The sequence below is a fragment of the Aythya fuligula genome, chromosome 1 (genome assembly GCF_009819795.1).
Source record: "Aythya fuligula isolate bAytFul2 chromosome 1, bAytFul2.pri, whole genome shotgun sequence".
In the NCBI taxonomy this organism is placed as follows: Eukaryota; Metazoa; Chordata; class Aves; order Anseriformes; family Anatidae; genus Aythya; species Aythya fuligula.
Genome location: NC_045559.1, coordinates 18,879,067 through 18,904,923, shown reverse-complemented (window position 1 = coordinate 18,904,923; position 25,857 = coordinate 18,879,067).

Genomic DNA, 25,857 nt, shown 5'->3' with positions numbered 1-25,857 from the left:
GGAAGTGGTGGAATTGCTGTCCTTGGGGGTGTTTAAGGAAAGGTTGGCCATGGTACTTAGGGACATGGTTTAGTGGGTACTATTTGTGGTAGATGGACGGTTGGAGTAGATGATCCTGGAGGTATTTTCCAACTTTCTTCATTCCATGATTCTATGATTCTAAATCCAAAATATGACACATACCAGATGCTATGAAGAAAATTAACTCTTTTCCAACTGAAACCAGGACAAGTATAATAATAATAATATGGGGACATGCATACATAATAATAAGTGTCATATAATTGGTGTATATATGGGTTATTATAATAGTAATAGTATAAATATTATACCATTTAAAGTAAGCCAAGCAAAAACTAAAATAAAGGAAGTAACAAAATCACAGAATCACAGAACGGCTGAGGTTGGAAGGGACCTCTGAAGATCATCTAGTCCAAAGCCCCTGCTGAACAGGATCACCAAGAGCACATTGTACAGGATGGCATCCTGGTGGGTTTTGAATATATCCAGAGAAGGAGACTCCAACCCCACTCTGGGCAACCTGTTCCAGTGTTCTGTCACCTGCATAGTAAAGAAGTGCCCTCTCATATTCAGCTGGAACTTCCTGTGTTTCAGTTTGCACCCGCTGTCTCTTGTTTTCTTGCTGGCACAACTGAAAAGAGTCTGGCTCCATCTTCTTGACACCCTCCCTTCAGATATTTATACACATTGATGACGTCTCCCCTCAGTCTTCTCTTTTCCAGGCTAAACAGGCCCAGTTCTTTCAGCCTGTATTTGTACAACAGGTGCTCCAGTCCCCTAATCAACTTCATAGCCCTCTTCTGGACTCGCTCCACTAGTTCTATGTCCCTCTTGTACAGAGCCCAGAACTGGACACATTACTCCAGGTGTGGCCTCACCAGGGCTGAGTAGAGGGGAAGGATCACCTCCTTTCATCTGCTGGCAACACTCCTCCAAAGGCACCCCAGGATACCATTGGCCTTCTTGGCTACAAGGGCACATTGCTGACTCATGGTCAGCCTGCTCTCAGCCAGAACTCTCAGGTCCCTCTCTGCAAGAACTGCTCTCCAGCAGGTCAGCCCCCAGCTTGTACTGGTGCTTGGGGCTATTCCTCCCTAGATGCAGGACCCTGCACTTGCCCTTGCTGAACTTCGTGAGGTTCCTCTCTGCCGAAACCTGCAGCCTGTTGACATCCCTCTGAATGGCAACACAGCCACTCCTCTGAACTTTGTGCTGTCAGCAAACTTGCTGAGGGTGTATTCCGTTCCATCGTCCAGGTCACTGATGAGAAAGTTGAACTGTGTTGGACCCAGCACCGACTCCTGGTGGTCCACTAGCTACAGGCCTCCAGCTGGACTCCATCACTGAGTATAATGCTCTGACCTCTGCTATCCAGTCGATTATCAATCCACCTCACTGACCACTCATCTAGGCCACACTTCCTGAGCTTGTCTATGGGGATCTTATGGGGGACAGTGAATTGACAAGTCACTGGACAAGTCAATTGACCATTATATGATTGTTATTGCAAGCTACAAAAACCTCCAAGCAGGACAAAACAAGTCCAGAATAAACCTGCCAGGTAGGTCCTGGAACCTTGTATAAGGAATGGCTTCACTGAGCTACAAAGGCACAAAAACCTACCTGTAAACTCTTGTATTTTCTTAATAATAATAATAATAAATAATAAAGCAATGAAACAATGACTGGACACCTAAAAAATATTATTATTTCTTAACATCATATGGTATCAAGTAGAGTGACTAGAATGTGTTCAAATACATAGTCACAGACAACTAGGCCATATCTGTGGTTGGCTACGGTCTTTTAGAAACTTGAGAAGTCACTAGGGAGAAATCTGACTGGGTTTCCTACTCCCTTTTATTCTAAATGAAAAAATATATACTTTTTTTTTTTTTTTTTTTAATCTGGTTTTTGCAGTCTTATTGACAAATACAGCTGACCTAACACTATAAATTTGTATAGACATCTGTTTCGAAAACTAAACATGAACTCAGATTTGCTTTCAGGTATGTCCTGGATTACTTCAAGATTTATTCTGCACATTGATGTCAATAAAAGATTTCCTATTAATTTCAACAGAACAAAGACAAAAGTCTTGTCTCACTCTAATGGGCTTCGAATAGAACCATGTAAGGTTTTCCTCATTCAGTCTTCATCAGGGAAGCACCCTCAGCATTTTTTGACAGTTTATCTGCAGTATCAAATAACATCTGAGAAGTAAAAAGTGTGATAAAAAGTTTTGAAATGTGAAAATCTAGATGGACATCAATTACAAAATTAGAAATGTATGTTTCTGAAATGTCTGTTAAAACCAGACGTACTGCTAAAGCACAAGTTTCAAACTGTGGTAACATGCTGTTGCTGTTACTTTCTTCACTTTTATGGTTAGAGGACATCAAAACATTAATTAAGAAAACACCTCATCCTCATTTTAATGAGGAAGTCATCAGATCAGATAAACTGAATGTGGGTATCAGATGTGCACACACAGGGAGACTAAGAAATTATTTTGATTACTTTACTGTTTACATATCTTTAATTAAAATGCTATCTTTGTAAATCAAATGTTGCATATAAACCTGGGATTATGTGCTACTGATTCTTAGACTTGTTTCTTAATCCATTTCCTTTATTTATCAAAGAGAAACATTGATCTGTTATTTTATGACCTAGCAGTTGCTTATTTCAGAAAGATGTTTTTACTTCTCCACTGTCATACAAAATTGAAAAACTTTTATTTTGTCTGAAAGAAGAATAAAGGGTGGATGTAATATGTTTTGTCACATAATAAGGCTTATAATAATTTCTTATATGACATTCACATAAGCAAGTAACTAAAATGCAGTCTTTCTACAGTTATCATTTTTGTACCAGGTAAACTCAATATTTTAATTAAAAATATTTTAATTAACAATGGAAATATAAGGGCTACACAAAACAGATGATGGTTATAAAACCTTTAGAAGACATCATTGGAGATTATCATCATCATGAAAACTTGAGAAATTCTGAAATAGGATGCTAATCATATTTTTTACTATGAAATAGCCAAGCAAACAAGCAAAAAAATAAATAGTTTGCTAGATCTACTGGGGAAGCAAGAAATAATGTGTTCTTGTCCAGTTCTAAGACACCAACTAAAAAATAAAAAAATAATAATAAAAAATCATCAACCAAAAACTGCTACGTAACTGCTGGGAGAATTTTCTTCTTCTACTTTTGATCAGGTCAATATATATCATTTTTTTCGAGTAGATCATACTTTGGATCTTTTCCAGCATTACATTCTAGAAAGCTTTAACTGCCTTCCGTATAAAAAAGAAACACAGATTTCAAAGATCTGTATATGTGGACCATTACAGTGTTTTTATTATTATTATTATTTTTTTCCTGCCTTTACAGAGTATTCTGAATCTAAAATAAATAAATAAATAAATAAATAAGTATTAATGAAATGATAAATTGAAATGAAATGAAATGAAATGAAATGAAATGAAATGAAATGAAATGGAAAGGAAATAAATAGAAAAGGAAATAGGAAATGAAATAGGAAATGGAAGGGCAGGGCAGGGCAGGGAAGGGAAGGGAAGGGTTACATGACAGCATGACAGTGCATGGGGCTGGGTGCTGTATTAGAGGTTATGATGGTGAACAATACTGGTTATGTTCCTGGGCTGTCTTCTCCGGCAAGGACATGTTCCTGTAAGTCTGATTGTGAATCATTTTCAAGAAGAAATATCAGCAGGTTAAGTATCTTAAGAAATGTCTTAGAAAACTTTAAGGGAATTATCAGAATTCAGATATGCAAATATTTAAACAAGAAAAATACTCTTAGAGTATTGGGGCCAATACATCCATACTGCATAGACTCCTTCAGTCACAGGAGGGAAGAGGAAGGGAAGAGGAAGGGAAGAGGAAGGGAAGAGGAAGGGAAGGGAAGAGGAAGGGAAGGGAAGGGAAGGGAAGGGAAGGGAAGGGAAGGGAAGGGAAGGGAAGGGAAGGGAAGGGAAGGGAAGGGAAGGGAAGGGAAGGGAAGGGAAGGGAAGGGAAGGGAAGGGAAGGGAAGGGAAGGGAAGGGAAGGGAAGGGAAGGGAAGGGAAGGGAAGGGAAGGGAAGACTTGCATGTCTATTTGTATAATAGTAGATTTAGATTTTCTATCTTATGAATGAATATCTACAAGGTTAGGAAATTTAGCTTTTAATGGCAATGCTAGCTACGTCTGGGATTGTTTATAAAACAAGGTTTTATGATTAAAGTGGAAAACTGTTCAATGAAATTCACACTGCATTAAAGGGGAAAATAGTTTAATTCTAACCAACTTTAAAGTTACATCAAAGAACTCTGTATGGAGATTCGTTTCTCAAATCTAAACATTAAACAATGAGGTGCACAAAAGTATTAACCCTTAACTTTTATTGTCTCCAGATGTAATACAAGACTGACTGACTTGTTTATTTTTATAGCAAAGGACTGACCAGCACTGAAGGTAGAACACATACTAGTGTAAAGCAGTATCTCTATTTAAGTTGGGAAGTAATTAATATGATTTCAGTAGACTTAACCGCTACATAGTAAATATTCCAAAAGAAACAGTAGTTTCATGATATTATTCTTAATTGTTCCAGAAAAAAAAAAAAAAAAAAAAAAAAAGTATGCAATGGCATCAGGATTTTTGTTATTGTAACTAATACCTGCTTCAATAAAAATTTTTTATATTTAAAAACAAACTTTATCTTATTAAAATTCTAATTCCTACTGAATTAATGAAGTATTTTTTTCTTTATTTACATTGAATTCAACAGGTATTCAATTTTTTATATAAGACAAAAACAATGCAATTAGGATTTTTTCAAAACTCTAATTGTAAAATTGACCTTATTAAAATTCTAATTCCTCCATAATTAAAAAAAAAAAAAAAAACACTAATTACTTGCAGTAATTGGACCACAAATGACATTTTCAGTTCATTAATATTCAACAAATTGTTTTTGAAGATGTTCTTGCATAGCTAGTAGTCAGTCTTCAGCATTTCTGATAATTTCTTATTTAAAAGTAATCTGGAATAATACTTTGCATTTTAATAAGACGTCTTTATGAACTGACTTTATTTATATGATTTTTAATTGCTAATTAATATGTGAAAATATCTGCCTCCTGTAATATTTGTAACACATGAAATGAAAGGTGAATGTAGTAGAACAACAATTAGCACGTCCTGTATCACTCTAAATAGGCATGAAAGATACAATATTTCCCATATATAAATTTTCATTATCTTTTTTAGAAATGTCAAAATCAGGTTTAATATGTCACAGTACCGTGTACCTGAATAAAGAATCAATTTATCTAACACTACGAAGTAGAGACAAATCAAAATAATGATGTAGAAACTATTTTATTAACCAGCAAAACACAACTGAGATAATTTCAATGTGTATTCTGTTCATATTATTTGATATTTTGATTTTGTATCACTTGAATTTCTATCCTGTATATCATTATAATTTATATCTTGTATACATTCTAATACTCTTTATAGATCTTTGAATATACATGTATGTCTATATTTATAACCTTGAAGTGCATTTCCTTGGATGTCCCTGGAGCAATCCAAGCTCAGACAAACTCAGTCAGAGCTCTGAAGATATTTCCCTTCCAATAAGACTGAATTGTGAGCTGGAGTGATCACTTTTAAGGGTAAGAATCAAATTGCTAATAAAAACTGTCAGGTGATATCAAATACCGTCATTTTGAATGACAGGTCTGTATTAGAAATTGAGCTGAAATGACTGCACTTTTCTCATTGTCAGGCATACAACCTTCATGACATCTTAGGATTTGTTTTTCCATGAGTAAATCTAAATTTTGTGTACCTCTGCTTCTGTTCCTTACCCCTTCAGATATCTACTTGCATGTACCAACACTGGAAAATCAGCTGCATGGGAGTCTGCAGCTCTTTCAGGAATTTTGGAAGCTTCCAAAGTTACATTGAATCTGAGAGGGAAGTTTGAGCATCAAAATATTATACTGAAGACTTTTTTTTTTTTCCCCTAATTTTAATTTTATTAATTTATTTTACTTATTTATTTATTTAATGTATCCTTTGGGATCACCTATCACCTCCAATCTTCTTGTTTTCATGTCCTTTTTCCAGGGAACCTTTACTCCAGAATGTTTCCGTCAGGTCTTTTCAGTTCCCCTTAAAGTTTTTTGGAAAAAAAAAAAAAAAAAAAAAAAAAAAGGTAAGGTCAATAACAAATGAAATAGGATATATATATATTTTTTTCATTCTTCATTCTGGATGAACCAATGTAGTATACCACCTGCACTTTCGAACAAAACAGTTAGATGAATTTCTTAAATAGTGTGATAGTCATTTCTAGTTTAGCTTGCCGTCACACACAAGAAGCAGAGAGTTGACAGCATCAAGGACTAACCAAAAGACAGTATGCAATTTAAAGGGAGACTTAGGGTTTGGCTGTTCTAGATTCTTAGCTTTCAGAACAGAACATTTACTCAGAACTGAAATTGCAAGTGTGGCAAAGTATGGAGCACCTATACCTCTTGCTAGAGGCATCCCAATCATTCTACACAAATCCCATGCTTTCCAGAAGGAAAGTATGTACTCACATACTTCCTGTACTCACAGTCCCACTCCCACAGAAGCATCTTGCCCTTGTGGATGAATCAATTCTTGTTTTAGCAGGTTGCACCTGCTAAAACTATAGCTCAACTTAGCTCAACATTGCTCAACTATAGCTTGTTGAAACACAACATTTTGGTTTTTAAATTTCACTACCTTGTTAAGGAAACTATTGTTTCATTTCAGTTTCTGACAAAAGGGCTGCTGGAGAATCCTGTGTGCAAGCCAAGTCCTAGGAGAATGTTGGAGAATGAGGTACAAATATGGCTACTTTTGAGATGAATGTCCTGTGAAACACAAAAGTCTCACTTCATGCAAAAAGTGTCTCCTCATTCACATAGGAATTTATATTGAACTACTAAAATTAAAGTTATTGTAAATTTCAGTACTGATTTGAATGAAAATTAAACACCTAGGTAGTGACTACAGTCCTACATTTTGAAAATCTGAACATGATTTGTTCCCTTATTACATATAATTTCCTGATTTTATCCATTTAACATTCATGATAATTTATAAAATTCTTAGGTAAAAAAGATGTCATCACTATAATTTCAAGGGTTTCATTTTTAAAAAGCTGGAAGTTTTTTTGTTTTTTTTTTCAAAACTCTGGTGTATGTACAAGTGTTCCTTTTTTTTTTTTTTTTAACTATATTAATATAGTCAGCTCATTCTCCTTTTTTAGTGAATGAAATTTAGTGAATGAAGGTATTTATTAGAATATTCAAAATAATTTGTACAGAGACATAGTAACTGTAAGGGAAAAAAATAAATAAAAAGGAAAAGAAAAAAAAATCAATCTTTTTTAGCTCTATAGTCATATATATGCATATAATGGGTCTAAAATTTTAATCTTGGCATGTGACAGGAAAATTACTAATATTACAGTTTGAAATAATGATTCTTCTCAGTTCATTTCCCTGTAATCAATTAAATTAATGATGCTGTAGTTTATGCATACATAATTTGCAGAACTTGACTCTATATATTATATGCACCACTTTTGTTGTAAGGGAAAAATAATAATAATAATAATAAAATAATCTAGCAGAGCCCTTGTCCTCTATGAGGAGAAACTGTGTAAGCTTCATGCCCTGATATTTATACAACATTTAGAACCACATTCACAATAGGACCATGGGCTGATATTCTGAAAGACATCTCATTGTTTCATGGTAATAATAAAAGTATTGAGAATGAAAACAGTGAGGCACTGTGTCCTACAAGCACTGTTCATAGAATCACAGGGTAGCTTGCATAGTTAAGACAACAATTAAATCCCCATTAGCTTTTTGTAGAATAATCATAGGATAATAGAATGGTTTGGGTTGGAAGGGACTTTAAAAGTCATCCAGTTCCATCCCCCTTCCATGGGCAGGGACACCTCCCACTAGACCAGGTTGCACAGTGCCGCATCCAACCTGGCTTTGAACACTTCCAGAGATGGGATATCCACACCTTCTCCGGGAAACCTGTTCCAGCGCCTCACCACTCTCTCAGTAAAGATTTTTTTCCTTATATCTAATCTAAATCTCACCTTTTTTAGTTTAAAGCTGTTAGCCCTTGTCCTATCAGTGTAGACTCTCTGATAAAGGAGCCCTTCCCAGATATCTTGAAGTCTCACTTTAGGTACTGGAAGGCCCCTATAAAGTCTTCCTGGAGCCATTTCTTCTCCAGACTGAACAACCCCAATTCCCTCAGCCTGGGTTAGCATTGCCCTAACCCAGATGCAGGACCTTGCACTTGGCCTTGTTGACCTTCATGAGGTTTGCCCAGGCCCAATTTTCAAACTTATTCAGGTCCCTCTGGATGGCATCCTTTCCCTCCTGTGTCTTGACTGCACCACACAGCTTGGTGTCATCAGTAAACTCTCTGAGGAAGTATTCCATCCCACTGTCTATGTAACTGACAAAGACGTTAAACAATGCTGGACCCAGCCAGCATACTGACTGCTGAGGAACACCACTCCTTAGTGATTTCCACTTGACCATGGAGCTGTTGACCGCAACGCTTTGAGTGTGACTATCCAGCTAATTCCTTACCCGCCAAGTGGTCTATCTGTCAAATCCATGTCTCTCCAATTTAGAGACAAGAGTGTCATGTGGGGCAGTGTCAAATGCTTTGTACAAGTCCAGGCAGATGATATCAGTTGCTCTTCCCCTATCCACCAATGCTGTAACCCTGTTGACAAAGGTGACCAGATGTGTCATGCATAATCTGCCCTGAGTGAATTCCTTTTGGCTGTCACCAATCACCTCCTTATTTTCCAAGTGCCATATTCTTTGAAACAAAAATGAAAAATTATGACCTGCAGAAATGACGTTTTTCTCTCCTAATCCAAGGAGATAAATGCAGTGGCCTAAAACTTTGAAGGTTTTGAAGGTGTATTAGGAAACCATAGTCTATCCCCTTATATTGTTATCAAATACTGTACTATTTTGAGAGTCTATCATGAAACCAGAGGTTACTGATTTTTTTTTTTTTGTTATTTTGTTTTAAAATAGGAAAGAGTAACATGTTTTACACAAAAGAAGCTTCTAAGATTTCTAATGTTTGTTACTTTTAAGTATCTAAAGAGGGGCTTATATACTATAGTCTGTGAAGGTTTAAAACATACTAATAATGGCAGTAAACAAAATGGTATATCTGAAGATGCCTGACATTCTACTAAGAAGCTGGTATGAAAGTTACCCTATGCAAAACATGTGTGAAGCAAGAATACAATCTTCCTTTATGACTGAAGATATGCTACTCATTCTAGTACCTCCAGAATGACCTTTTTAACACTGTCTACAATGCTGATTTTTTTTTTTCATAATTCCTTTACTCCCTCTAAAAGACAATGATACATAGGTCTAGTCCACTAGCTGGGCTTTACTACCACTTCTCTTTCTTAACTAATATTTCAGGTGTCAAATGCAGTCATGAGCAGATTTCATTCTGATAAGTCTACTCTGTTTATTTAAAAAAATTTCAATGTTACAGAGTAACTGAAGTTCTATATTCTTATCCATTTCTGTTTTGTCATGATTTGTTTACTTTTTCCTCAAAGCCGTTCCTTTCTGCAACCCCTGACCACAGTTGCGTGTAGATATTTTTCGTAATGCCAGATAATACTTTTTTTTTTTTTTTTTTGGTGGGTGATTCCATTAACAAATACATTGCTGACCGGCATCTTTCATCTGTCAATGCCATGCTAACAACCACACAGTGGTAGTCTGCTCTACCACACAGCTCAGGAAGTAGAACATGCATCCCTCTGTGCTTATGTCCACTGCTGTACTAGTGTGAGTGCATGTTTTATGAAGCCAGAAATAGCACATACTGACCCGTAATTGAATGAAAGAGATTTGCTGAAGCTGATAAAGCTTTCAGAGTCATGTACAGGCAGCTGAATATCTCAGCCAAGCTGTAAGTGCACATGTTCCCTAATACTTACTTGCTGAGTTAGCTGTCATGTCCTAGGTCAAAGGATACACTCATGATAGAGCAACCTGAAAGTGCCTGACTGAATAATAATTAGAATTAATAAAATATTTTGCAAAAAGGATGGCTGATAGCTTTGCCAATCTCAGAATATATTGTGGTTGATAATTAATGCTTTGGTCTGCATTTGCATCGTTTAAATTACTACTTCAATTTAATTTAAAATCCAAAGTCAAACTCAAAACATGGGGCCAAATACCAAATACTGTTACAAACTATTCTGTATTTTTCAACCTTACCACTTCCTATTATGAAGGAAGTCACTATATTAAACTTTCAGGTCTCAAAGAAAAAATTAGAGTTTTGTTTGTTTGTTTGCTTGTTTTTGAATTAATTTCTTTTCTTCATTTAAGAAAAGCATAAACTTTGGGCTTGAGGCAGCTGTGGATCAGATATTTTAAATATTCCCAGTTTTCATTACTTAAAAATCTATGCTGCTTTCTGCCTTGAAAAATCACACTTGAAGTAGTCATAGAATCATAGAAAGGCCTGTGTTGGTGTAGTGGGTTTACGTGGCAAGGTTTTGGTAGCAGGGGGCCATAGGGGTGGTTTCTGTGAGAAGGATCTAGAAGCTGCCCCATGTTTGGTAAGGGCCCCACTGCTGACCAGAGCCAAGCCAATAAGCAATGTTGTTTTGCGCCTCTGTGAGAGCATATTTAAGACAGGGAAAAAAACGCTGTGCGACACAGCAGCTGGGAGAGTTAGAGGAGTGAGAAAGCAGCCTTGCAGGCGCCAAGGCCGGTGAAGAAGGAGGGGGAGAGGTGTTCCAGACACTGGAGCAAAGTCCCCTGCAGTCTGTGGTGAGGACCATGGTGAAGCAGGATGTCTCCCTGAAGCCCATGGAGTACCACGGTGGAGCACGGTTCCACACTGCAGTCTGTGGAGGAGACCACGGTGGAGCAGGTGGACCTGCACCCACGGAGGCTGCCGCCTGATTCCAGGCCGGACCAGTAGCCCGTGGAGAGGAGACCACTCAGGAGCAGGTGACCTGGCAGGAGCTGCTGCCCATAGGGGAGCCAGGTTGGAGCAGTTTTCTCCTGAGGGATGGACCCCGTGGTACGGACCCATATCTGGAACAGCTCTGGAAGAGCTGCTGCCTGTGGGAAGCCCATGCTGGATCAGTTCATCAAGGACTGCATCCCGTGGGTGGGACCCCACAGCACAGGGGATGAGAGTGACCGAGAAGGAGCAGCAGAGAAGAAGTGCTGTAGACTGACCATAACCCCCATTCCCCCGTTCCCCTGCGCTGCTCAGGGGGAGGAGGTGGAAGAGGGTGGATGGGGGGGAAGGTGCTTTTGTTTTCTTTCCTTTGTTTCTCACTTCTCTAGCTTGTTAGTAATAAACAATAAATCTTATTATCTCCCTATGCCGAGTCTGTTTTGCCCGTTACAATAATTACTGTGTGACCTTCTTGTCCTTATCTCAACCTTTGAGCCCTTTTCTCCCCGTTCCTCTTTGAAGAGGGGGAGTGAGAGAGCGGCTGTGGTGAAGCTCAGCTGCCCACTCAAGCAGAACCACAACAGTTGGAAGGGACCTTAAAGACCTAGTTGCAACACCCTGCCATAGGCAGGGACACCTTCCATAGACCAGGTTGCCCAGGGCTCTATCCAGCCTGGTCTTGAACACCAGGAGATACATGGCATCTACAACTTCTCTGGACAACCTGTTCCAATACCTCACCACCCTCTGAGTGAAGAATTTCCTCCTAATCTCTATTCTAAATCTTCCCTCTTTTAATTTAAAAACATTTTCTCCGTGTCTTATCATTATCTGATATTATAAACTTCTCTTTAGTTCATTTTCATTTAGTTTTTCTTTTAGAAGTTTTTAGTTCATATTTCTTCTCTGTATGCATTAGGGGAACCTTTAAGGCATAAATATAGACAGTGCTTCAGTTTAAAAGTAAGAAAATTAACAGCTTTATGCTAGACTTCAATTTGATTTTGTCCTAATCAATAGAAGGCCAAATGCTTATAAATGTAACCAAAACACAAATACTAAAATTATTTTGCATTCGTAAAATATACTGCTAGTGTAAATATTAAGAATATTTCCACAATCTCTACACTTCAACCAAATACATGTATTTTTGAGGATTAAACCTCCTTTCTGCAAAAGACCTAAGTTTTGTGCTATTTCACAACATATAGGAAAGAAGCTGTGAAAAGAGGATACATGGCACTCAGAGCCATTTTTATTGAACATTTTTTTAAAAAGTTTTCTATGCTTTGGGATTTTCTATAAACTGGCAATTTATCTTGAATCCATGTCACATGGGAACAGCATATGAAATTCTTCTAAACCTATATGAATCAGGATAATTTGCTTCGTAAGCAATATAAACAAAATTGCCTCCAGGTCTAAATAACCTCATGATCAATAGTTTATTAGGTACTCTTTATTTTAATCCATAGCACTGCATTTCTGAGTTGTAGCATCTCTTCTAATTTTATACGTATCACAAAGAAAATGTACCACAAATAAAAAATTTACATAGATAAACAAATGTTAATGTTAATTAAACAAGACAAAGCATCAGAAGAGCTAGAAACTAATAGACCAATAGGTTGTATTTTACTTGTTTTTTTGATTCTATTAGCAGAAATATTAAAAATAAATTACACTAAATCCAAAAGGTCTATCTGAATTCTCTTTGTATGTATATGCATGCACTTAGATAAGAATAGAGTAGAGTAGAGTAGAGTAGAGTAGAGTAGAGTAGAGTAGAGTAGAGTAGAGTAGAGTAGAGTAGAGTAGAATAGGTTTTTCTGGGCAAGTGTATGTTTGTGTTTATGGTAAGTGCATATAGATATCCTGTAAGTGCATAGATATCCTGTTATATATTTTATTATAGAAATGTATCTGAATGAATATTATGTTTGTTTCTATGTTTAATAGTTACATATGCTTGTCTTCTCCATGTAAAAAACTCACAGAGTTTTTTGGTAAAAATTCTGCTAGTATTATATTTTGCATGTAATATGAAAGCTTCTTAGGAACTTAAAAATAATAAGTACCAGGTTTCTACTTAACTTATTACTGAAAGAACTAGACCTTACTTTAGAAAAGGGTATTATGAAACCTTCCAAGATATCTTTCTTTCAGATCTCATTGTACCAATCCACTTTACCTACTTACTCCCACTGCAGTCTAATAAAATACTTCAGCTTGGGCTCTAATTGCAGAGTAGGAAAAGGTGTTTCTTTTTCACCAAGCATTGCTTTACTGTGAGTGGCAGAATGAGTTATTAGTCACTGCAGATGTTCTGGTATCTTCTAGCACCTTCATGCCTGTTGTCAAAATCAATGAGTTGTCAAAGTTAACATGTAAAATGTCATTGTTAGGTTCTAAATTAACTGGCACATATGGCATTTCACATTGCTCAGAGCAATAGCTACAGATTTAGGAACATTCAAATGCCAGCAGCAGCACATTCAGGACTCTTGTTTCAAATAATATCTACGAGGGTCTCTTTTTTATTTTTCTGAAAAAGGAGATTCTGAAGCAATGGTCTCAGCTTCAGGGAGGTTCTATTTTGTATCAATTGTGCCAGAATCCTGTATATAGTTGACATTGTAATTGTCCAAAATAACAACATCCACAGTTCTTTTTTTTTTTTTTCCTTAGTAATTAACATCAACTCTGTTAACATTTTGAAAGACAGCTTATATTTTAGACAGACATATACTTAAAATTAGAGACAAATTAAAGACATTTCATTATGACCCAGAGCTTGAAATACATGTAGGTGTTTCTTTGATTCAAAGATATATCATATAGAAATCTTTGAGGCAAGTGTATTTTGATTTATATATAAATTAGGAGATAAGAACTTTAGTGAAGATCTGATTTCATATTCTTTGGTATTTTAACCTTGTTTCTCATTCACCAATACCAGACCAAACAATACTGAAAAAAATAAAAAAGGAAAAAGAAAAAAAAAAAAAAGAAAGAAAGAAATGGAAAATGTTTGATGCTTCAAACAGTTATTGCTTTAAATTCTCCTTTATAAAGAGAAATAGTATAATGTCTATCTTTAGTCTAATCTCTTGAACTCCTTGTATAGACATTCCCTCTAGGGTTTGATTCAGATCAATTTAGATGTCAGCTCTGAGACACTTCCTTTAGGAATATATCTCTAACTAGAAATACAAAGTGATTACTTACTACAGGGAATTGACTTTAGAGTCCCTGGACAATAGCTTTTGTGAATATTTTTCAACATTTCTTTCCAACATAAGAGAATGAACAGTGATCACTAATCACTAAAAGGAGTCCAAAAACCTATTTAAATATGTGAAGCATGATGTTCTTTCGCACTGCTGATTTGTCCAACATTATATTTTACTGCTTTTACTTGTAATGATTAAAGTTATACACCTTTATAGCCTCACCTAAAAAGGAAGGAACAGTATCAGAATACTAGAATCTGCCCTTGGCCATAAAGCAATTTCAAAATCATAAGAAGATACGTAGCTTTTAATGGAAAACCTAAGGCAAAGAAACACCTTCTAATTAGAAAAAGTTCCATTTTCATAACAAAAATATTAATTATTAATTATAATATATACAACTGTAATACATTTTATATATTTTAATATAATTTATATAATTAAAAATTGTATAAATTATTAATTATTAAAATTATTAATCATCTGCCTTTCTCTCCCAGATTCTATCAGATCATTTGCAGAAAACGGTCTCTTCCCCAGCAGTATCTTCCTCCTCCACCTCCTACCCCTTAGGAATTTGTCTATGATTTATTTCCCATCTGAAGTTAGAATCAACTATTTGGAAAAATCATAATAATCTCCCCAAAAAATTATTGCAATGTTGCAAACACAAGATTACAACTTTCAAGAAACAGTAGGAGTGGATCAACTCCAAAGGAGTTCCAAAGGAACAAAGATCCATTAGGCTGGTAAATGTTCTTAGAAACAAAGTAAAAATGCAACAAGTGAAAAGTTTCAGTAACACATTCAATAAATTTCTCAAAATATTTAATGAAACATCACTTTATTTCATTAAAAAATGTAACAGAAATTGTAAGAATGAAGCACTGTACTCTGGTACTTTATAGTACTGTATGAATTATAGAGAATGGTATTCTGCAGGATTTCTGAAAGACTGAATCAAATATTTTCCAGTATAAATTAGCTTATATCCAGTGTGGGAGCATTCTTATGTATGTTCCCTACTTAGTGACTAAAAGCCAAGAAAAAGCCCTATTTTGTTAAGCCATATATAAATATGGGACATCTCAGGACTCCTGGAAAAAAAAAAAAAATATATATATATATATATATATATACTGGAATATATATATATATATAATATATATATATATATACTGGAATAAAGAGACAAGGAAAAGAGGTTAATCTCTGAATTGTCATCTGAATGGATTCAAGTTTGATATACTTGCTCTGAGCAAACTAATACCAAAACAGTGCATATTTCCACAGGTGTAGCTCTATCAATGTGATTACACCTTTTTAATACAGTGGTGCATTTTTGTGGAATTATTTTGGTCTGTACTACAGTTCTATCAGTTTGGATGAGTGTTTCTTCACAAGGTTTGTTTTTTTTCCAATGCAAACATAACTTCTGAGATGCTAATCTGAAAGTCAGGTTAAAGGAAGAGTAGGAGAACATTATACACTTGTCAGAAAGTTGCTGAGCTGGAAGAGCTGAAAGGTTACTGCCATGTGTCACAAAACATATTTGTCCTTACATGTTTTTAAGTGGAATAGAAGGTGACAGAAATTTGTTTTTCCAGACTGTAAACATATCTAGTGGCAAGTTTTTGTTTGCTTTTTTTGTTTGTTTGTTTTGTTTTGTTTTGTTTTGTTTTGTTTTTGTTTTTGTTTTTGTTTTTGTTTTTGTTTTGTTTTGTTTGTTTGTTGTTTGTTTGTTTTTTTTTGTTTGTTTGTTTTTGTTTTGTTTTGTTTTTTGTTTTTTTTCCCAAATTTATTTGGAAGCAAGAGTATAGTATTACTGACATCCTCACTGAAAATCTATGAGTTAATGATAGATAGCTTTCCTAATAAGGAAGAAATATACTTTCTTACATCTTTCTTTGCAGTCTAATAAGCTGCTTAATAGCACCACTTTCAATCATTAATTCTTATTGATTAATTATTCCTGCTCTGTCTTCCTTATAACTGGAAACATAACAAGATCAGTGAGGAAGAGAAAGAAATTAAAAGTGGATTTGTTTTTTTTTTCAGCACCATTCCAGATTGTACATATGTTTTTCCGTAAGGTTGTCTGATGATAAAACAACACCAAAAAATGCTTTAGATATGGAACTGAAATTTTATCATAGATTTAAAACATAGATATGGTCTATGAGTGATAGAAGGCCAGACAATGGACTTCTAATTTTTTCAATCACTTATTCTGACAATTATCTCTGGTAATTTTTATGAGGATTTTTGTGCAAGGAAGTGGTAGAAGCTAAGCCTCTACTTCACTTTAAAGATTTCACTTTAGTCTTTATAATGACAGTGGGCATTCTTTGTCAAAATACCTTGAAATTTCAGAATTATACAAATAATGCATATATAACAACAAGTGGGGAAAGGAACAAATATATATATCAATAAATACTCACTTTCTGCTACCCATGTTCTTCTTCATTAAAACCCAAAGTGCTCAGATCAATGAAACAGTAATGTTTAACATTGCAACTAAATAGACCCCTGAACATAGAAAACTAATCTGCCACTGACAATCAGTACATCTATATCTTCTAATTCCCAATTTTTGGTAAGCTTTTTATAATTGATAAAAAACTTAGTATTTATTCTTGAGAATAAATATCTACTCTCTTATTAATATTAAGAATAATAAATAAATCTTTCAAACAGTCATTAGCTATATGAGAAAGATAGTCCCAGGAAAAGAGATTATCTTAATGCTCTCTATCCAACCTGCTACTTCCAATGGAATTTTAGTGGGTCAATGAATACAGCTATCCAATATAATGAGACCTCACTGATTCATTATGAAATTGAAATATCACAAGATGAGTAAAGTACATGTATCTGTTGAAAAACATTATCTACTACATTCCTGAAGCACTGTGAAAACAAAAATATTTTCTTCTCCTTAGAATCTCTCTCCTGAAATTACAGTTGCCAACTCTATGAGTGTGCCATAACATCCTCACAAATAGATGTATGAATGATAGCTTCCAAGAAAACTTCGGGTTCAATAAAAAGTTAACTTCTTAACTTCCAGCAAGGAAGCTGGAAGTGTACTAGAAGTTAGGGGGGGGACACAGGCAGGATATCTGACCCAGACTAACCGATGAGATATTCCATAGCTACTAGGAGGAAAATTAACTTTATCCTAGCTGAAACCAGGACCGTAACACATTGATGTTTTCAGTTGTTGCAGAGTCCTGCTTGCACAGAGCTATGGACTTTTCTGCTTCTCATACTGCCTTACACAGTTAGGACAATTGACCCAGACTGACAAAAGAGATATTCCATACCATATGACATCATGCTCAGCAATAAACCTGGCATAAAGAAGGAGGAAAGGGGGGACATTTGGAATGATGGTGTTTGTCTCCTGAGGATACCATTACATGTGATGAGCCCTGCTTCCCTTGAATTGGCTGAACACCTGCCTGGCGATGGGAAGTAGTGGATGAATTCTTTGTTTGTTTTGCTTGTATGTGCAGCCTTTGCTTTACCTAGTAAAGATCTGGTATATCTTTGATAGAAAAGTCTTTTGAGAGATATATTCTAAATGAAATCCCCATCTCAGCTATAAACTTCACACTGTCCACTTTTAAATAGAAAAGTCCTTGATACTGTGTAGGCACTGGTCTCCAACAGCTAAAAACATTGGTGTGTTATCATCACTGTTTTCATCAGAAATCCAAAACACAGCATCATATGAGACTCTGAAGAAAATAAATTCAGTCTTAACCAAAACCATGACACACATCGAGAAGTAATTCTCTTTTATTTATGTGCTGCTATGCTCAAGGTAATTAGATTTGTATTGCTTTCATGTTTCAAACCAATCTTTCAACACAGTACAGTTCTAAGCTTGTAGCCATCCCTGTTTGCTTGGTATATGTCTATTCTTTTCTTGGATAACAGGTAAATGAAGAGTCCTACTGTCTTGGAAATACATTTAATCTTTGATTAAGGTTAGAATTTCATATACATGATGCATATATATTCAGTTTAGGATGATAGAATATCCTGAGTTGGAAGGAACACACAGGGATCATTGAATCCTTGGCTTTTGGCTCCAAAACTTTTGGCTCCAAAACGGACCACTCAAAAATCAAATCATTTGTCTGAGACCATTATCCAGATATTTATTGAACTCGGGAAAGTTCCATGAAAGTTCCCTAAGGAGACTGGAAAGTTGTTCTAGTTCCTGACCTCTCCCTCAGAAAAGAACCTTTTCCTGATATTGAACCTGAACCTCACCTGATACAGTTTTAAGTCCTGTCACTGGTCACCAGAAAGAAAAGATCAGTGACTCCCCCTTCATTCTTCTTCTTGAGAAAGCTGTAGACTGCAATGAGGTCACCCCTCATCCTTCTCTTCTCCAAACTCAGTGACCTCAGCTGCTCCACATACTTTTTTCCCTCTAGACGTTTCAGAATCTTTGTAGCCCTACTTTGGACACTTTCTAATAGTTTTATGCCGTTCTTATATCATGCACACAATACTTGAGATGAAGCCACAGCAGCAGAGAGTAGAGTGGGACAATCACTTCCCTTGACTGGCTAACTATACTGTGCTTAATGTACCTCATGTATATGGTTGGTCCTTCTGGCTGCCAGGGCACACTGCTGACTCGTTTTCATCTTGCCATCAACTAAAACCCCCAGATCCATTTCCTCAGGGCTGCTCTTGTACCACAATCTGTAAATATATATACAAAATTACCCCATCTCAGTTCTAGAATCCAGTACTTGTTAAATTTCTTAGTCAGTGATTGCCCAGCCCTTAAATTTCTCAGTATCTCTCTGCAAGGTCTTTCAATGGAATCAACATATCCTCCTAATTTAGTGTCATCTTACTTAGTACACCTTCAAGTCCCACATTCAAGTGATTTATATGAAAACATTAAAGAGAACTGGCCCTAAAAAGGAGCCCTGGGGAGCCCCACTATTGAGTAGCTGTCAGCCTGGTGTAACTCCCTTTATTATCACCCTTTGAGCCCAACCTGTGATCTAATTTTTAATCCATTGTACTATATACTTGTTTAGCTGCATACTAGACATTTTGTCCAGCAGAATACTGTGAGAAACAGTATCAACAGCTTTGCTAAAATCCAAAAAGACGACATCAACTGGCTTCCCTTGGTCAACTAGATGGGTGACCTTGTCATAAAAGGAAATTAAGTGTGTTAAACAGGACCTTCACCTCAAGAACCCATGTTAGCTATGATCAATGACTGCATTATCTTTTACGTGTTTTTCAGTAATTCCCAGAATATTTTTCTCCGTAATTTTGCCAGGCACCGAAGAGAGACTGACAGGCCTGTATCTACCAGGGTCTTCTTTCTTACCCTTCTTGAAAACTGGGACTGTATTTGCCAGCTTCCTGTTGATGGGGACCTCTACAGATTCCCGATCCAAATTTTTAAATTCCAGGGTTCAAAAAATAACATGTTTGATATCTTATGTTTTACATCCACTTCACCTCTTACAGTTTACCAAAGCTATAATAATCCTTACAAGTGATTTATATCATTTTCTTTAGAAAGAAGGGTATATCATAATGAGGAGGCAATTTACTCTCCTTGGTTCTTTGCTCACATGATAGGCACACTTCCACATCGTTTCTCCATTACAGTTCTGGTTACATTCCGTGTTCTTCATGAGATTTATCACTCATTTTCCTTCAGTATGAATTTGAAAGGGAAAAAGAAATAATATGTATATATATATTTAATAAAACATTACATACTGTCATGTTAAGGGATGTAGCCAATTAACTATTGTGGGTCTGGTCAGATTCAGGATACTGAATTATCATGGTCACTGATTCACAATCAGTTAATACAATAATGTATTAACTGATATAGGTCCGGTCAGATTCAGGGTACTGAACTATCATGGTCATGGATTCACCAACAACGTAGCACACCCTCACTCTAGTTGCATTCAATGAGAACTATCACAGCTAGGAAAAATGCAATTAAGTGAAATTTATTATAGCAACAGATACACAGGTTCTTTGGATTGCTGGCAATAAATTCACTGTCTGCAAAAGCAAGCTAGAATGCATGAAATACACATGTACACAGCCTGGCTACTAACACATTAAAAGGCACAAAGACTCTATAGATTCTGCAGAGACACCTGATATAATCAAGTGTTCAAATCTTATCCCACAGCGTCCCAGTGCAGAGGGGAAGGGGGAAGAGCGGGGAAGAGACTCAGCCCGTCGACTGATCCCAGATATCAGAAGGTATCCTTCATGATGGTATCTTCCCTAACATGCCCTTTCTCTTAAGTCAATTTATATTATTTTCTATCTTTTTGACAGAGCTTGAGTGACTCTAGTCAAACATATCTCAGTTATGATGGGTGAAAAGTTTTCCCATCTCTTTTTAAAGGTATAGGCTCTAAGAAATTCAGAGCACGTGCTCAGTGAGGGGTGAACGCACCTCGGGGGTGAGTAGCTTTTGGGATGGAGGTGTATTTTGGTATTATAATGATATTATAATGAGCAAAAGTTCACTAGGGTACAGCATTTTGTCAAAAACATGACAGGTCATTGGCTTAGGGTATCAAATGTGCAGCTTATTGGTCTCGGTGTGCCCAAGAACAATTGAGTCCCCATCTGATCACAGAGACTAGCCACAGTGTCCCCACTCCTCCCTTCACTCTATACTGTTCCTTAGAGTAAACACACAAGGTTCCCCTAGTGCAATAGCATCTAAGTTTGGAAGCCTAGGGAATGCTTAGGTAATGCAGCTACAGTCCACCCTGAAAGCTTCTTCAATGCTATATATTTTCTTTAAAATGGGAATATTAGTTTAAGTTTCCTAGTCTCTGTAGGCAATTACACCACACATATTCAAATGTCTCTTCCTGTAGGAAGTTTCCATTTCCTAAATGAATGTTTGAACATCTTTGCAGCCTTATGAAAGGTAGTTGTTTCACTGTTAGAGAGCTTTTAGACAGAACTTAGTGCTGCCCTTCTGTTGTCAAGATGAGCATAATCAAGACACAACAGCATGGAACTTAGATTTCAGATGTACTTACATCAAGTTTTGGCTATTAGGATATCTCCCTCCTTACCTCTGTCCTCTACCTTATGCCACCTCTAGTCTCTATCATACCTTTTTCTAAGTGTTTTTAACATACATAAAATACAATGATGTGAATCTTGAGGAAAAAAAAAAAAAAAAAAGCTTTATTTCCATGATCATAAATATCAAGAAGATAGCAGTCCTCAAGGATGATCTGTATTTATGTGTGAAACTCTGTTATCAAAACAAATCAGATGTTCAGTCAGTCCTGTTTCCTACTTGTCGTTCACCACTCTCCTGAAGCCGTCAGTCAATAATTCAGAGACAGAAATGCCATGTGATTTAGCTACACGATGACAAGACAGTGCATTGCAGGAGTGAGCCTTTAGTAAGACACCCCAAAGGTAGACCTTGTTTGGCTAAACATATCAAGCAGTAAAGTATGCCAAATAAATTTATAAAAATCAAAGCTTATTTGTGAACAGAAATGAATAATTCAGTAATTGTAATAAATAATTAAACCTGCCCTGGTTTAAAGACTGAACTATGCCCTCACCTTCAGAAGCAGTCCCACCACACCAGTATTCAGGCAGAATGATACGATCAAATTGGGAAGCTTTTCCTGATGTTGGCTCCCAAGCTATCTTGATGAGCAACAAGAGGCAGCTTTGAAGTCTTCAAGACAGTTAACAGCTTTCATGAGAACTAAAATGCATTTTAACTAAGGTTTAGAAATTATCAATATTAATTACACAGCTTCAGAGGGTTCTACCCTCTATTTCACTGGTGAAAAACCCCTGACTTTAATGGAGCTTTACAGGTAGTTCTGAGAACAGATTCAGGCTTTTTGATTAAAACTATTTTCCTTTCACCTACTATAACCTACTATATTTTACCACCCTCCATTTGGAATAAAGAGCATATTTAGATAAATTTTGCTTATAAGTATTTTTGTTTGTTTGTTTATTTTTTTTTAAGGACAGACAGGAGAGCTGTGACCAATTGGAATATCTTTTAAACTTATATATCCTTATGTATATACAAATGCATGTGCATTTATATATATATATATAAATTATTTATATATATATCTATATCCATATATGTGTATATATATATTTTTACATTTACATATATATTTACACGTAGAATCATAGAATCAGTCATGGAATCCTAGAATGGTTTAGGTTCGTGGGGATCATAAGGATCATCTAGTTCCAAACCCCCTGCCATGGGCAGGGATGACTTTCACTAGACCAGGTTACTCAAATCCCCATTCAACCCATTCTTCCTTTCATCAGTGACATACTTATAGAAGCATTTCTTGTTGCTCTTGATTTCCCTGGATAGATTTAATCCTATCAGGGCTTTAGCTTTCCTAAACTGATCCCTGTCTGCTTGGACAATATCTCTGTATCCCTCCCAGGCTACCTGTCCTTACTTCCACTCTCTTTAGGCCTCCTTTTTCTACTTGACTTTGGCCAGGAGCTCCTTTTTCATCCATGCAGGTCTCCTGACATTTTTGCCTGACTTCCTCTTTGTTGGGATGTATTAACTATCTTTCTTGGGCCCTTCTTCCCTTCAGGGCTTTATCTTGTGGTATTCTACCAGGCACATCCCTGAAGAGGACAAAGCCTGGTCTTCTGAGAGCAATATATATATTTACTTTTACATATATGTCATATATTGCCTTCAAAAACTACTTTTCAACTTGTTACATTCAAAATCTTGTTATGGGAAAAGGGAGCATACCAAATGTGGAGCTAAGATTTAGTGTTGGTGTAATCAATTTTCTAAGCGTCTAATAGTCCTGATTATCTGATTAATACAGGAAAACATACTCTTTAATAATACTCTTAAAACTGTAGTACAAAAATAACCTTCCTAGTACCTACTAATGTTCCCTTCCATATCTCTCTGGTTTCTAAGTCCCTTCTCAAGATGAATGGAATTGGGATGGCTTCTGACAAGTCATATTATGTTCTGAGGTGTTTTCTAGAGAAGTGTTGTGTTCATGGGGGTTGTTTCTTACACAGTGGTGCAGTGGTCCAGTTTGATGTTTCTTTGAATGCTTCCTTACCTCTGACTGCTGCCTTCTGACTGCTCCTACCTGAGGGATAAATATAGCACCACAGCCTCCCCCAGACTCAGCTCTTTGTTGGGCAGTGAATTCAGGGCTTTTCCAGACCCTTCACGCAGAGGCACTGTCAGACCTCAAGTTCAGGCCGGGGAGGCAACAAATATTTGGTTTGCTTATGGAAGCGTAAGGCAGCTGCTGAAATAAGCCCAGCCCAGCTCATGACGGAGTATGCCCCAAGACCCTGTACTGTAGATCAGTGCAATCTTTTATTAGAAATAGCAAAAAGTCATATCTGCTAAGCTAAATTATGCAATATTTGCATCATTTTGAAAGTATTAAGAAATATACAAGGGAGCCACAAAGATTATACAATGAAATAAAGGCAAGGAACAAACAATTTATTTTCATAATCTTTCATTCTTTTCATAATAAAATACTTTAAAGTCATGATTATTTAATGTCTAGATAGCTTCCTTTCCTTATTTTCACCCCAATAGAACAACATTGTAAGTCTTAACATAAATCCAAGTTGCAGGAATCTTAAGTCAATATGTAAGAGTGAACATGCATCCGCTGCAAACTGAGCAGATGGCCTGAAGGATATCTTGTCTTCATCTACTAATACTTGTACAATATTTTTCCCCTGCAAATTAAAAATCAGACAGAATACCGAGGCTATATCTAACTCAGGAGAAAATGGAAATACTGCCAAGCATTATTGGCTTGTCAGTTGTCCAGGTGTGTCATGACTGGTTGTTGTCTGGATACCCAGTACCCTGAGCTGGTGGAAGGGGATGGGGAGCAGGATGTGACCCTCACTATCCATGAGTAAATGGTTGGTGACCTGGTACGGCACTTGGATGTGCACAAGACGATGGGGCCGGATGGGATCCACCAGAGGGTACTGAGGGAACTGGCAGAGGAGCTGGCCATGCCACTATCCATCATTTATCAGCAGTCCTGGCTATCAGGGGAGGTCCCAGTTGACTGACGGCTAGCAAATGTGATGCCCATCTACAAGAAGGGCTGGAGGGCAGACCCGGGAAACTATAGGCCTGTCAGTTTGACCTCAGTGCCAGGGAAGCTCATGGAGCAGATTCTCTTGAGAGTCATCACGCGGAACTTGCAGGGCAAGCAGGCGATCAGGCCCAGTCAGCATGGCTTTATGAAAGGCAGATCCTGCTTGACGAACCTGATCTCCTTCTATGAAAAAGTGATGCGCTGGGTGGATGAGGGAAAGGCTGTGGATGTGGTCTACCTTGACTTCAGCAAGGCTTTTGACACCGTTTCCCACAGCATTCTCCTCAAGAAACTGGCTGCTCTTGACTTGAATTGGCGCATGCTTCGTTGGGTTAGAAACTGGCTGGATAGCCAGGCCCAAAGAGTCGTGGTAAATGGAGTCAAGTCCAGTTGGAGGCCAGTCACTAGTGGCGTTCCCCAGGGCTCAGTGCTGGGGCCGGTCCTCTTTACTATCTTCATTGATGATCTGGACGAGGGCATTGAGTGCACCCTCAGTAAGTTTGCAGAAGACACCAAGCTAGGCACGTGTGTCGATCTGCTTGAGGGTAGGAAAGCTCTGCAGGAGTATCTGGATAGGCTGGACTGATGGGCTGAGGTCAACTGCATGAAGTTTAACAAGGCCAAGTGCCGGGTCCTCCACCTGGGATGCAATAACGCCAAGCAGAGCTACAGGCTGGGAGATGAGTGGTTGGAGAGCTGCCAGGCAGAGAAGGACCTGGGAGTGATGGTTAATAGTCGGCTGAATATGAGCCAGCAGTGTGCTCAGGTGGCAAAGAAGGCCAACAGCATCCTGGCTTGTATAAGAAACAGTGTGACCAGCAGGTCTAGGGAGGTGATCGTCCCTCTGTACTCGACTCTGGTGAGGCCGCACCTCGAGCACTGTGTTCAGTTTTGGGCCCCTCACTACAAGAAGGACATTGAGGTGCTTGAGCAGGTCCAGAGAAGGGCGACAAAGCTGGTGAGGGGCCTGGAGAACAAGTCCTACGAGGAGCGGCTGAGGGAGCTGGGCTTGTTCAGCCTGGAGAAGAGGAGGCTCAGGGGTGACCTTATTGCTCTTTACAGATACCTTAAAGGAGGCTGTAGCGAGGTGGGGGTCGGTCTATTCTCCCACGTGCCTGGTGACAGGACAAGGGGGAATGGGCTTAAGTTGAGCCAGGGGAGTTTTAGGTTGGATGTTAGGAAGAACTTCTTTACCGAAAGGGTTGTTAGACATTGGAACAGGCTGCCCAGGGAAGTGGTGGAGTCACCATCCCTGGAAGTCTTTAAAAGACGTTTAGATGTAGAGCTTAGGGATATGGTTTAGTGGGGACTGTAGCTTAGGGATATGGTTTAGTGGGGACTGTTAGCATTAGGTCAGAGGTT